Source organism: Neopsephotus bourkii, unplaced genomic scaffold, assembly GCF_033783945.1.
Source record: "Neopsephotus bourkii isolate Nb327-2 ecotype Australia unplaced genomic scaffold, CSIRO-AGI_Nbou_v1 NB_1663, whole genome shotgun sequence".
NCBI lineage: Eukaryota > Metazoa > Chordata > Aves > Psittaciformes > Psittacidae > Neopsephotus > Neopsephotus bourkii.
The window spans coordinates 1,927,263-1,941,186 of record NW_026902137.1 but is presented as its reverse complement, the minus strand read 5'-3'; the positions used below and the strand labels follow the sequence as shown (position 1 = coordinate 1,941,186).

Genomic DNA, 13,924 nt, shown 5'->3' with positions numbered 1-13,924 from the left:
AAATAGCCACAAAGCGGAAGGGAGAGTAGGAGGGAATTGGGACATGGTGGTGTTCTGGATGAAGCTGGAGGAAAGGCTTGCCCCAGAATTTATGGTTGTGGTCAAGGTGATCAGTTTGAGTTGACTAATCTCGTATGTCTGTGTGCTAAGTATTTTTAGCAGTTGATGGGCTTTTTCTTTTCTTTTTATACTCTAGTGGTCTCTAGAGCAAAGCCAGCCCACCTATAAGTCTCTGGCATGCTATAATAATGATTGTCAATCTTACTGCTTTGTCATGACCAGGAGTTGACCTGGTCCCTCTCATAAACCAGGTGATTTCAATGATTCAGTATTAAACCACAATCACTTTAGTGGAGCCAAGAAGGGATAAATCCTGTAATATTAAACTCTACTCAAATATTCTAAAATGAACTGAGGCCACATAATTCCTAATCTTTTTTTATTTTTCAACATGAAAAACCCTACAGGACCTTAAAGATCACTTGGCTATCCTCCACTCAGTGATGTTTTATGGCACAGTTGGTGTACAAAGGCATTGGATCAGCATCAAGCCAGAAGAAATTTAAGCTCAAGAAACTTTGTTCTCAGTTTTGATTCTCAAAGCTGCTAATCCTAAATTATCATGAGAAAATATGTAAAAAAGAGATATAAAGACATCAGAGTAGCTGAGCTTTCAAATGGAAAGTCGTCAGACCTGCAGTCTGCACCGTCTTTGCTTGCTAGAAATGGGACCTTATAATTGCATTGAGATCAGGCGTAATTCTGTTTACCTAAACCTGCCATTAATTTTTTCATTTATCGAAGTCTTAAGAAAGCTATTTCTGTGAGCCATTGCAAGAAAACAAACAGAAAATAGTATAAATCATCTACAAACCCCACACAAAAATCAGTTCTTGGGACAACCAGTATCGTTTCTCAATGTTTTCTCACATCTGGTTGTTGCAAGTGGTCTGCATAGCATGAATACCAAAGTCTATAATGATCCCACAAGTTCTGATACCAAAGTTGAAAAGCAGAAACGTGTGGCTCACCAATGAAATCCAGACAAGCAAGCAGCAAGGGGGAAGGTGCAAATAACATAAAGAGGGGGAGCAAAAGAGTGGAAAAAAATGGGCAACATTTTTATATTCTTTTTCACCTTTCACATTGACATCTCAAGTAATTGTCTGGGATGGACTTTTGCTGGCTCCTATTTAAGGAGCACTTAAAGGTCATGCAATTTGGCCAGGCAAGATTAGCCATCTTTACAGGCTAAAAAAAAAAAATAAATCAATTTTCAGACAACATCATGGCTTGCATTTAGACACAACTTATTCCAATTACATGTTTTAAAAGAGTGATAACGCATAGAGTGCAAATTGATAATGAAAACTTGTTAAAGTTTGTTCCGTTCTTACAGGAATGAAAAGAACATTGAGTCCCCCAGTTCGCAGAATTGAGTCTGCTCATGTGCATTCATTCAAGAAGCCTGCTTCATTGTCTGTCACTGCTTCTCATGTAAACTTTAAAAGCATCCCATACAGGCAAAATAAACATCCCCAAACCAAACAAACTCTTAAATCACTAATCCTGGATTCTCTATATGTGTGTGCGTGGTCATGAACAGGCAGCAGCAGTAAATACAAGTTTTCATCCCCATTAGCATCTAGATGTGTAATTATTATTGTTTGTATTATAGCTAACAACAAATGTCATCCCGATTGCTAAAAATAAGAAGGTTACCAGTAGGTCTCCTGAAAGTTCAAACATTTCATTAAATGGTTTTATGTTAGGTATGTAACTATGCTGGTGATAATATAGTGTAATGGTAATATAATAGAAGCTACAAATAACATTTTATGAGTGTTTTGTTCTCTGTACTACCAGTCTAAATGGTTTCCCTTACAAGCCAAGCAGAAGGTGTTTTATAACAGTGTCTTAAAACCTTCTAATTAGCAGCAGTTTTAAGATACACACTTCTTGGCAATCTTTTGGGGATCGATTGAGAATAACTGTAGCAGACTTTAAATCTTCTTCCTGGAAAGATTATCCTAATTCTTTTTCTAATTCCCTTTTCCCAAGGCACCATGACTGGAGATTTTCTAACAAAACATTGCCTTGCTGGCTGCCCTGGCTTGTAGGTCATGCACTCTAGAACCACCACGTCCCATGTGCTCTTTGCATAGGTTTCAACAAACCATTTTCTTACCCCACCCCAGGAGCTGTTGAACCACCATGTTTAAGCACCCAATTAAAGAAATCTGTGCAGTAAGCGGTACTCCAGTTCATTTGCAATACTTCTTTTTTTTCATCCAGAAGAGAATTTCCACATGTATTCACATTCCATGTGAGGTCTTTTAACTCCGTGATTTATCATGTCTCCTCCAAATCCATCACTGAGATCATCATATGCATTTACAGAGGCAGCAAAGTTGTAGATGGAACTCATTTTAGGATGACATTTTAGTCCCTGTTTTCTAAGGCAGTGTTTTGCCATGATTTAGTACTTACGTGCATAAGATATAGTGAAGTGTCATATTTGATGTCCTCAGTGTTTCTTTTCCTCCTTCCTATGCTGATTGGTATAATTTATATGGACGCTTTAAAACCCCAACTGTGTGTAGTCTACTTGGAATGCACATATAATTACCAGCCCATCTTCCAGCTTTGTTTGGCTATGTGGAAGTGGTTTTAAATGTATTTTAGTTTTGCCAGTGGATATGCACCTACACACTTACACACACATTTTGGGTGCATGGTTGCTCAGTCTTTATAACATATTGTGCATCATTGATAAGGCCTTCTGAAGGAGTGAACAAAATGTCTTAAAAGTAACAGTATTCTGAAGCACAATGTATGGAAGGGAAAATTGTTTTCTATTCTTGCTAGGCTAGCAGTATGTTTCATAGGAGACAGGCTAATCTGAATGGGATTCAGGTTTCTGTTGCTTAAGGGTTTTTTTTCTCTGGTTTGTTAGAGGAAAAAGTGTCTTAGAAATTATATTCTTAAGCTCACTAGCATCTACGTGTTCTCATCCTGATGAGCTGCTGAGACATCCTAAGAACAAATACTCTGTTTGGTCAGGATTCAGGCAACTTCATCACCCATTACATCTTTTGGGGTGCAGAATTGGAGGAATAACTGCAAGTGCCTCACATTGTGCAATGAATCATTCCTCTAAAGCAAGCATCAAAATGTAAATAAAATACAACAGGGTTGATTATTGACAGGGTCTCAAATGTATCCATTGGCTTTGGAGCTTTGGTATCAGTACATATTAATAATGTAATCTGGAGCTTGTATGCTACAGGCTGTGCTTCTAAAACTCAGGGTCTGCTTGTGAAAATGGGGTTCATGGCATGTAAACAGTCAAATCTCTTCAGCTTCCTCCTACCCAAAAAAAAAAAGAAAAAGCTTAAAAGCTAAGGAGTTGGTGTCCTTCAGAATCTACTTGCAGTACTGGTTTATTGAGGATCAATATACAAATGTTGGAGCTCTAGTTCTGTCTTTCAGGGTTACTCATTTTCTCAGCTGATAGTACATCAGCCTTTAATCCCCCCAAGTGGCTTTCCCTGTTGCATAAACTGCCAAATTTGCATTTGTTTTGAAGAGGTTGTTTGCGCACAGAGGTTTCAAAAGCTGGAGAATCAAAATGTAGCCACTGGTCTCTAGATATTATGAATTCTGTAAGTTTGTTATGCCACTGTGGAGACTAATAAGCAAACTGATTTCATTTGCAAAGTAGTGTACAGTTCCCATGAAGACCCTGTGCTCCAAGGAGCTACTGCTGCAGCCAGTGTATCTGCATTGCCCATAGGGTTTCTCTGGGATAAAGAGCAGCCCAAAGCTCTGAGTAGTCTCTCTCCCTCCCTCCTGTTATTTTCCTTCCTATAACAGGAATTTGATAGCAACATCTGCCCTACTAGCATGGGAGGGAAGTGTGCACCTGTATGGAAACACAAGACAGATGAATGATCATGTCTTAGTTCCTTTTCATAAAGATGCAAAAACAAATGTTAGTCATCAAGACCATCAAGTTGCTGCGGACGCTCCCTGGAGTACGTGTTCTCTAAAGCCGCACAAAATCTGCTTTGGCAGTTTGTGAAACATGTCATCTGGTTTCCATATGTTTCCTTTCCAAATTCACAGCAATGTCAGAAAATTTACAGTTGCTTCCCAGCGCAGAGGGCCCAGGTCCCCCGGTGAAATTCCTTTTCCAACATGGCTTAAATTTACACTTTTTCTCCAAGAAGCTGAGGGCTTTTCGTGGCTTTCTGTGGCATGTGGGTCTGTGAATTGTTTTACTCCACGTTGTAATGTTGCTTACTGCAGAGAGGACATGTTGTACATCACTGCATTGCATGCAGGTAAACATCATTTTAGTCTGATTTTCATCCAATGTTTGATTTATTTTTTTTTATGACAAGAACAGAACACATTAGGAAGGGAACACTGTGTTTTCCCTGTTGAAGCTTTCCTTGCTTTGCTTCATCTTCCTCTGTTGTGTTTGTTGCATTCTGGTGTTAAACTGGTGTCCTTAGACGTCTCAAACATGCATTTTTATGTTGTTTTGACCTTTCCATTCATTGCCAGCAGACACTGACTGTCAGCCATTTGAGCGCGTAAAATCTGAGGTCTGTTTGCCAGTCAGATATATCAGGTTGTATTACCTGATTTAGGATTACCTTTTAAAAGCACTTACAGGATGTGTGTGTGTATATATATATATATGTGTGTGTGTATATATATATGTGTGTGTATATATATATATATATAACCTTGATAATGTTTTCCAGCAGCAGCCTGACATAGCTCTGACCTGTGCAGATGGGTTTGTGCTCCTGGTTGCAGATGTGGCCGGGGAGGTGCCTTGGATAACCAAACGATGCTTATAATAGTTCCCATTAGATAAAATGCTCTACATGTGCTTTATGAGGTGGGCAGTGGCTGGGGATGTGATAATGTAACATTATTTTCCTCCTTTTTAATAGGGGAGTAGTCAGCATTACTTTAAATCCTCATCAGAATTCAAAGAGCCCGAACATCACCAACACTGTTTTAGGATTAGAATTTGTTAATTAATTTAATCCTCTCCCCTTCTTCATCCTCTCAGATTCTGTGGCAGCAGATGGTAAATCCTTAAGACTTCAGTAGGAATAAAGGGTTAAAATCCCAAAGCCTGGATCAGGTGGGATTGCAAAAAGTGCATGAACAATTCTCAGTGTCTGTCTTATGGTTTGCCAGCTTCTTGGGAGCAAGCTGCTGAAGTGCAAAGCAGAAGAGTCCCTGGCTATTAGCAGTATTCAGTTACAGTAGATAAGATTTGGGGCTATGTTTCCTGAGCATGTCACTGTCATAATTTACTTGTTTGTTACAACTGTTTTCTAAAATCACAGGATTGTTCCCTAATGTGCTGGTGAATGCTGTGGTTACTATTCTAGTCTGCAGTAAAGGGCATCTCAGTGCCTGGAAAATCACTCATGTAATAAAACCACTGCCATTTTATCATTTTAATAGAATAACAATTTTGTGTAACACTGCAAATATTACTCTCCAATAGATGGTGGTGGCAGTAACAACGGAAGACAGCCCCTCTTACAGCAAAAAATTATTACCTTGTTTAGATTATAAGATGAAATTTTTACTGTCACATTAAAATGAAAACGAAGTGAAGACCAATAAAACAAAGAAGGGCCCTGTCCAAGCAGAAGTTCTAGAGGACTGCCAGCCATCATGGGAGGCACTCATCCAAGGAAGCCATGCTAAGAGGTCTCAAACTGTTTTTACATGGAGAAATTGTTGCCCAGTATGCTATGCCAATCGAGGATCATTTCTTGAAATGTTTTTAGGGTATAGCAGTAAGAGGGAGGAATGCAGAGGAAGCCTCAAGCTCTCTGGTATTGCATCGTTGGGAATAAGTGTGAAAAATAGGAAGGATCAGGTCCTTTGAAATGCTCTTCCTGTGTAACAGTCAAACCCTTTGGGGGATCAATACACCTCTCACTGATTTGAATCAATACTAGAACAACCTGCTAAAACAGGAATATGGCATGAAACAACTGGGTTGTAGGAGAACAACTCAGCCATAACACATATCTGGCTCCTGCAATGCTGTGGGGTTTATCACTCATCTCTGGCTCTGCCAGGAACGGCTGTAAAATTCAAGAGGGGGCTACCCCCTCAGACCCTTGTCCTTAACCGCCACTAAGAGGAGATGGGCAGGATTCTGCTCAGTGAATGAGCACTGACACTGCAGCCTGCTTATTTAAAATCAAATCTGTGACTGCTTCCTGAAGGTCAGTGCAAATTAAATTGTTTCTTGTGGTCCAAGAGATATAAACCACCGTTTTTAGAATCATTATTCTCTTGCTGCACATGTTTCTCTCTTTCATTATTTGCACCCTGTTTGGTATCTGCTGTTGATATATCCTATTTGTCTGATTCTCATTAATCTTTCCTATACTGGCACATAGAGATTTTACACCACAGTCTGCAGATACAGTGAGATCTTTCTGACTCATCATATAGTTGTGACTGATCTCTTTCTCATCTCTTCTTCCTAATATTTCACTGCCACAGTATCAGACAAATGTATAGTATGGATCAGTATTAGACTGACATTATAGTTTTGCTCCACGAACCCAACTTAATGTTATATCAGCCTTACAAATGGGGGCAGATCAACACAGCACGGTTAGTAACGTGGGGTTTTGGAGAGTTGCTCACAAGTTCACTGTCAGCTCAGGGAGGCTGGTCATTGTGAGGCATGTGAACATCTGGAAATCAGAGGAATGATCTTTGGTGTGATTTGAGTTTAGCCCTGTTTCTTGAGGAAGTCTACCCAATTGTTTTTAACCTTTCAGTTGATAGAAGCAAATTGTGCAGAAGGGTAACATTTGTTCTTGGGGATATCATAAATATGGGCTGATGGATGCAGGACTCTCTCTGGGGTAAAGAGAACCATGTGAGCTCAGAGCTCTGACCATAGCTCTGTGATGGCTTCAGTCTGAGGATAACATCATTTCTTACCCTTGATGAACATCATGCAATGGTCAGTCCCCAGGAGCAAAGCAGGTTTGATTTTGAAATGCTGGCATCTACAGTGCAGTTCTTAATGTGTTGCCTAGATGGACAGAGTCTAAAAAGCACTATTTATGTCTTCGGGCTGATATCCTCCAGTGTTTAGGATATCACAGTTAGCTCACCAGTCTGTAGAGAATTGTATTTGTGTCTATAACCTATGTTAGGATCAGTGGTATAAGCGTAAAGTCCCAAACTGAGGCTTTATTAATAGTTCTTAAAAGAGCAGGACAGGTTAGTATTCTTGCTGAAAGGCCTTGGTAAGTTCAAGGTAAGTGCTTCAGAGTGCAACACAATACTCTCTTCTAACTACATTTGGTGTATCTCCCAGCACATCCCAATCAATGCAGAATGAGGTCTACCAAGCATTGGTAAGAGCTGCATATGTAATGTATATGCATATATACTCTGAATAAATCACTGTAAACAGTGCTGAAGCAGATAGACAATTCAGTACCAGAAAGCAATTGGCAGGGACCTGCTGCAGAATTTCCAGCTCTCCCAGGATCAGACAGCAGTGCCCCGTTTCCTCCACTGGGAAACTGCAAAAGGCCAAGCAAGCTGGTAGCTCTGGGATGTAGTCGGTGAATGGAGCTTCAGAATAACAGAGCTCCTTTATCTGCTCAGAGTTTGTTCTATCACCAGTGCTTGTGGGAGCCAGAGTTCCGGTGGCACAGTCACGGAGTGCATCAACAGAGCACAGGGCAGCAGCAGGCGGGGATGGCCATGGTGGCTGTGAGCAGCCTGGAAAGCCTGCACAGCACAGGGCAGTGCCCTACAGAGCTCCCAGCCCCAGTCCAGAAGCACTACAGCTTCATTAGTGTGGCACTCTGCCCTGGCTAATAGACCCAAAATCTCAGCAGGACCAATTAGCGAGGGCAGCCTTAGATACACAGCTTCTGGTTCTGGCGCTAGCTCACTGTGCCCTGTGGACATGGCATCTAGTGTTACACACTGAGTGGCCAGGCTGCGCCACCACAGGTACCTGACCCCTTGGTGTTTCCCTGAATAAGGCCTTTCCTGAAGACTGGCTCCCTTTTTCCCATTGCACTCCTCATGCCCAGTGATCCCGTAAGGGCAGGGAGCAGTACACCACGTGCCATGGCCCAGCAGTAATTCCTGATCCTCAAGTGTGTCCCAGCTGGTGGAATAAGACACACCTATCCCAGCATAAAGGGAACAATATAGTCTCTTATTTATAGCCTCTTTTTTAATGGCTTTGTCTGCTAATTCCCTAAATGCAGTATTTTTCACATGAAAGGTTTCTTTCTGACTTCCATTGGCATTTGTCAGGTTCTTGGGGCAGAGGGCAAAATTCAGAACCTGTGATGGGGAGTGCAGTTCCATTGATGTCAGCAGAAATTTGCCTACTGGCATCAGTCCTGTATTTAGCCCATAGTGGTTCTTTTGTAGCATCCGAAAGCTTTGTGTGTGTCTGAACTGAATGTCCATGCTGGACGATCAGAGTGTGTCTGGAACAATTGGCATGTGGGTAATTGGTATATTTCTGTGAGAGAAAATGGTTCATGATCCTTATAAAGGAAAATAAAATAATGTTATTCCCCACTGATATATTAAGTGAATTGATAGTGTTTGAAAAGGCAGGTATTAAATCTGGAAGCAGCATGAGTGTTATGAAGTAGCTAGCAGTTTTATCCTAGCCATTTAAAATTCCTATCATTCAGCTCTCACTGATTTGAAAGTCACACATTTATTTTAGATTGTAGCCATGAATTTCTTGGGAATTGCCTGACATGAAAGCATAGAAGAGTCACTTGATATGAACTGACAAGACAATATCAAAGAAAACATCCTGATGCACTTAATCCAGTTGCAAGTGACTTAGTGAAAGTGTTTTCATCCAGCCATATTTTTCATTAGGAGCATTTTGCTATTAGGAAAACTATTAAGTTAGATAAAAACTCCAGGTGTCCTGTAGGGCAATAATCTAAAGCATCCTTGGACTGATTTCAGAATTCAAATGGATTAGGTCTCTTGCTCTCTTTTATATGTATATATATTTATATATGTGTGTATATATATATATATATGCAGTTTACTCATGAACATGAACTGCCTGGCTCTTCATTTCCTTGCTGTGCTGTTAACGTGAAAAATGTGACATAAACATCCGACATGTCAGGGAAAGAAACTATCACTGAGAGCACCTGGGACCACACCAGTAGGTGGATTAGGAGATAGGACTGATTGTTTTTACCTTTGGACCCTACCTGTCCTGTTCTGCCTGGGCTTAATGGTCCCAGCTTTCATGATCACTAGAAATTCACCATCTGATCCAAGCTTTGAATTACTACAGAATGAAAGTGCGGAAGATGAATCAAACAAGAAGGAAGCCAGGTGCACTTGGCATTATCTGACAGCACCACTGCTCCAATGCAGATGACCAGATGTTTCAGGGCACGGGGGATCTCTGGTTTTCTTTTGACTGTCCTGGTGTCCTGACACGATGTCAGGTTGCAGAGATGTTCTGGCTCTTGCTGCTAGGAGCTGCATCCTCCCATTACTCCACCAGATAACTTGGAAACTGTGACCCTCTTCCCATGTGAGTGATACCCAACACCATCACACAGGCTGTCAAAGCCAGCTGTTGCCCTGAGGAAAGGACTGTGCAGTGCAAAGGGAGGGGGAGGCACATGCTGTTCAAGCCACAGATTCTTCTTCTGAGGATGCAAGATGTTCTTGTGGGCCTGGGAGTTGATGGCGCAGCAGATTTGGTCCAGCTAAGACAGTGCTTAATAGCTGTGAAGAGCTCACATGTGCTTAGTTAAAGCAAGCTGGAGACCTCAGTGCTGGCTCCGTGTTGCTCTCCAGTAGGAAGCAGGGAGAAGCAGGACAGAAGGATGGATGTGTTTGTCTTCCCTCGGCTGAGAGAAGGAAAAATAGTTCTGGGTTGGGGCTTTTTTTGTGTTGGCTTTAACTTTATGGTCAGCATCTGTTGTTGATGAGCAGTGGGAGCTCTGAAGTGCTGACCAGCTCTTTTCGTAATGCCTTAAATAACCAGAAAGGCACACAAAGTAATAAAAAGAGGAGATGTGAATCCATATTAAAGGCATTAATAACTCGAACAGAAGTCTCTATTTAAATAATGTTTTGAAACACACTGTCAAATGTTGTTTATTGTGTGGGGTTTGTAACCCAGCCTTGTTTTTCCCTGAAGACCTAGGGACTGGAATGTGCCAAGTCACATGAAGTGCAGTTCTACATCCAAGAAATTTTCATTAAAATTCCCAGGAGATAATGGTTCTCTTCTGTCATGACTGTCAGCGGAAACCTTAAGACCCTTGTGCAAGTAAGGGTTTAATTGCTAGGGCAATGGATGCTTATTCTCTTACAGAACTTCTTATGGATGTGTTTCTGTGTCAGGACTAAATGGGAATAGGATTGAACAGTCTGCATACTTTGCATCAGAGATCCTGGGTGTTTGTGTACCTTATAGCCTTTCTAAAAACTATTCTGTATTTGCAAAAAGGTTCAGTTTAAAGAATGAGCAAACGCTTCCAAAGCATCTGCTAACTCCTTTCTTACAAACAGAATTCTTTATTAAGTTAATCTTTTTTTTATTTAATAGCATTTTCCAGAAAAACAAATTTGAATGCCTCTGTGCTGTGAGTATTTTGCATCACCCAGATCTCCCTGCATAAATAGGTGTTTTGAAAAAATCTGCTCTGACAAAGGAGTTTATGACTTCATAAGTGATAATTGTATATTCTAGGTGTCATTTCAGTTCTGTCACTAAAACAGTCTTTGTCTGTGTGCCTTCACATCACTCCTGTCTCTGCAGTACCCAGGAACCTCATGAGAAGACAACGTGGAAGTAGACTTTTCTTAATCAAACCAATCTACCAGTTTCCAAGGGAAACATACCATTTCCCCCATGCTTATTTTTGTACTTTCACACATCATACACACAAAAACACTTTTGCTAATTTAAGAATTATGACAATTCACCCCTTCTTTCCTTCACACTACAGCAGCAATACAGTTTGAGTCACATCAGTAGCATTCCCGCTGACCAAGATTATAGCTCAGCAGGAAAACAAGTCATTCCAAATTGTCTCCTGGCATAAACATTTTGGATCGTTTTTGTATTACAAGTGAAAGGGGAAAAATTTGGGGTCTCAGACTTTTTTGAGCTTGTCATGTGGAAAAAGACAGGGCTTTTATTTTTTACAGTGAACATTCCTTTTGCTCCTTTTTTACTGCTTTAGAAGTAGCAACTTTTAAGGGGGAAAAAAGATACTGTGTTTTAGTATGCTGTTATTACACATGCATCTGCGGATTAAAGGCTCCCTAGGCACCTATTGATACAATAGACCGTAACAGCTCCTTTGGAGTCATGTCAAACTGTTACAATCAACCCTGTCAGTGATCCACACTTAATAGAACATTAAGAGATGCTTGAACCATATCTTTCGGTCCCAGTCATGGTTATCTGAAGCAACATGGAGGTGAAGGCTCTTTGGCGAGTGCTCCAGTTGCATGCCCTGAGATGACCGCTGAGGTGACACTTAGATGGAAGCAGTGTGAAGGAAAGTGATAAACAACATCTCCCTTGGTTGAACATTGCACTTTAAAATGGCAGCATAGCTGCAGAAAGAGCTGCCAAGAGCTCCTGCTGTGCTCTGCATTTGTACTTCTGAAAGGGTTTTTATAAAGGGTTTGTCTAGAAAGCCTGGGCTTTTCGTGGACAGTGTTCTGAATCGTTTTCTACCAAAAGACCTAGTGATCAGGGCTCTGGTAGCTAGATGTTTGACAGATGTTTGCATTCTTCTCCTGTTGCTAATGGTGGTGTTGGGGTCTTCACCCATCCATCAAAATAAAACAAACTAAATAGGCAGATTCTCATACTTATTCTGATATATTTGTGATCTGCAGGGATGCTGGAGAGGGACTCTTCTCAGGGATTGTAGTGGTAGGACAAGGAATAATAGGTTCAAACTTAAACAGGGGAAGTTTAAGTTGGATATAAGGAAGAAGTTCTTTGCTGTGAGGATGGTGAGGCACTGGAACAGGGTGCCCAAGGAAATTGTGAATGCTCCATCCCTGGCATTCAAGGCCAGGTTGGACAGAGCCTTGAGTGACATGGTCTAGTGTGAGGCGTCCCTGCCCATGGCAGGAGGGATAGAACTTGATGAACTTAAGGTTCTTTCCAACGCGAACCATTCTATGATTATATACTTCTAAAATGTCCCATTGAATGTTGACAGAAGAAGGAAATGGACAGGATGGAGCATTTAAATCCAGAATTTTTATTCTTATAATTACTGGGGCCCCTCAGTTTAAGAAGGACAGGGTCCTGCTGGAGAGAGTCCAGCGCAGGGCAACTAAGATGATTAAGGGAGTGGAGCATCTCCCTTATGAGGAAAGACTGAGGGAGCTGGGTCTCTATAGTTTGAAGAAGAGGAGATTGAGGGGTGACCTTATTAGTGTATATAAATATATAAAGGGGGAGTGTCACGAGGATGGAGCCAGGCTCTTCTCAGTGGCAAACAATGGTAGGACAAGGGGCAATGGGTGCAAACTGGAACACAAGAGGTTCCACTTAAACTTGAGAAGAAACTTCTTCTCAGTGAGGGTGACGGAACACTGGAACAGGCTGCCCAGGGAGGTTGTGGAATCTCCTTCTTTGGAGACATTCAAAACCCGCCTGGACATGTTCCTGTGTAACCTTATCTAGGTGTTCCTGCTCCGGCAGGGGGATTGGACTAGATGACCTTTTGAGGTCCCTTCCAATCTCTAACATACTGTGATACTGTGATACTGCCTGAAATTTTCTCAACTATTGTGTGATCAAGAAAACCAGTACAGCCTCCACTGCCAGTCAAGCACAGCACAAGTGACTTCAAGTGGGATTTATCTGTTTGCTGGCTAAACCTCTTGAATGCACGAAAACTGGGGAAGTGTAATGCTGGAGTTGACAAAAATACGGTGCTGCTGGTTCCTACAAGCTATTTGAAGTGCTCTTTCAGTTTAGCTTCTTTAATAGGAAAAAAAGTAATTTCTTCCACAGACTCAACACTTAATTTCACCAGCTCTGGGAAGAACCTAATATTGTGAAGGTCAGTGAAGTCATGAGCCCCAGTATTCAGGCCTAATTTTTCCTTTATAAAATTTAAAAGAAGAAATCCTTTTTATGCCTCTTAGGTCTTAAGATTTGTGGGTTTAATGGATAGCTTCCATAGCTGTTGGTAGAGCTAATATATCTGTTTGTAGGTCTCTGGTACCTGTGGCTGGCCACACTTGCTCTTATCAGACTCTGTTTTGCTGGTAGCTTTGCTGGATTTTGACTATTTGAGATGTTTGTTGTTTGTCTCAGGCAGATTAGTTTCAGAAAGCTTCAGCTAAAACAGTTCTTTCATCTCATGCAATTAGGGTTAGACTAAAATACATTTTCTCATTTTGATGGTTGTTTTCTGTGCTACAGGCTGTTCTACAGCTCTTTGAAGTCGATGGAAATCTGTCCATTAACTTCAGTAGGCTCTAGTTTGTCCCTAATCGATAGTAATTTGATTAAAATAGCTCTAAGTGTTCCGGATCCCAGTGGACATTGCAATTGTCCCTTAGGTTGTAATAGCCCCCAGCTTTTCTGTGTGCGGTCAATCCTGTTTGCCAGCATAAGGGAGAGTGTAAGGAGACATGTGAGTCTCACAGTTATAGCTGTTCTTGCTAAATCACAGCGGACAGGTTTGTGATAAATTAAACCCACACTGTGGGATGTGGATTCTGGTGACTGAATCATTCCGCAGCCTGCTTTCTGCAAGCAGCTGGGTTATCCTGATGCAGAATGGGGAGGGGGTGGTATCTTCTTTGTTTTCCCTTTTCTCTTTCTCCTCCCAGCCAGCAG

At 41.3% G+C, this 13,924-nt stretch overlaps 1 protein-coding gene across 5 annotated transcripts in view; it reads left to right on the top strand.

Moving 5' to 3' along the window:
• Positions 1 to 13,924, top strand: part of LOC133224180 (cadherin-4) — a 454,909-nt gene that overhangs the window by 324,645 nt on the left and 116,340 nt on the right. The window lies entirely within an intron of this gene.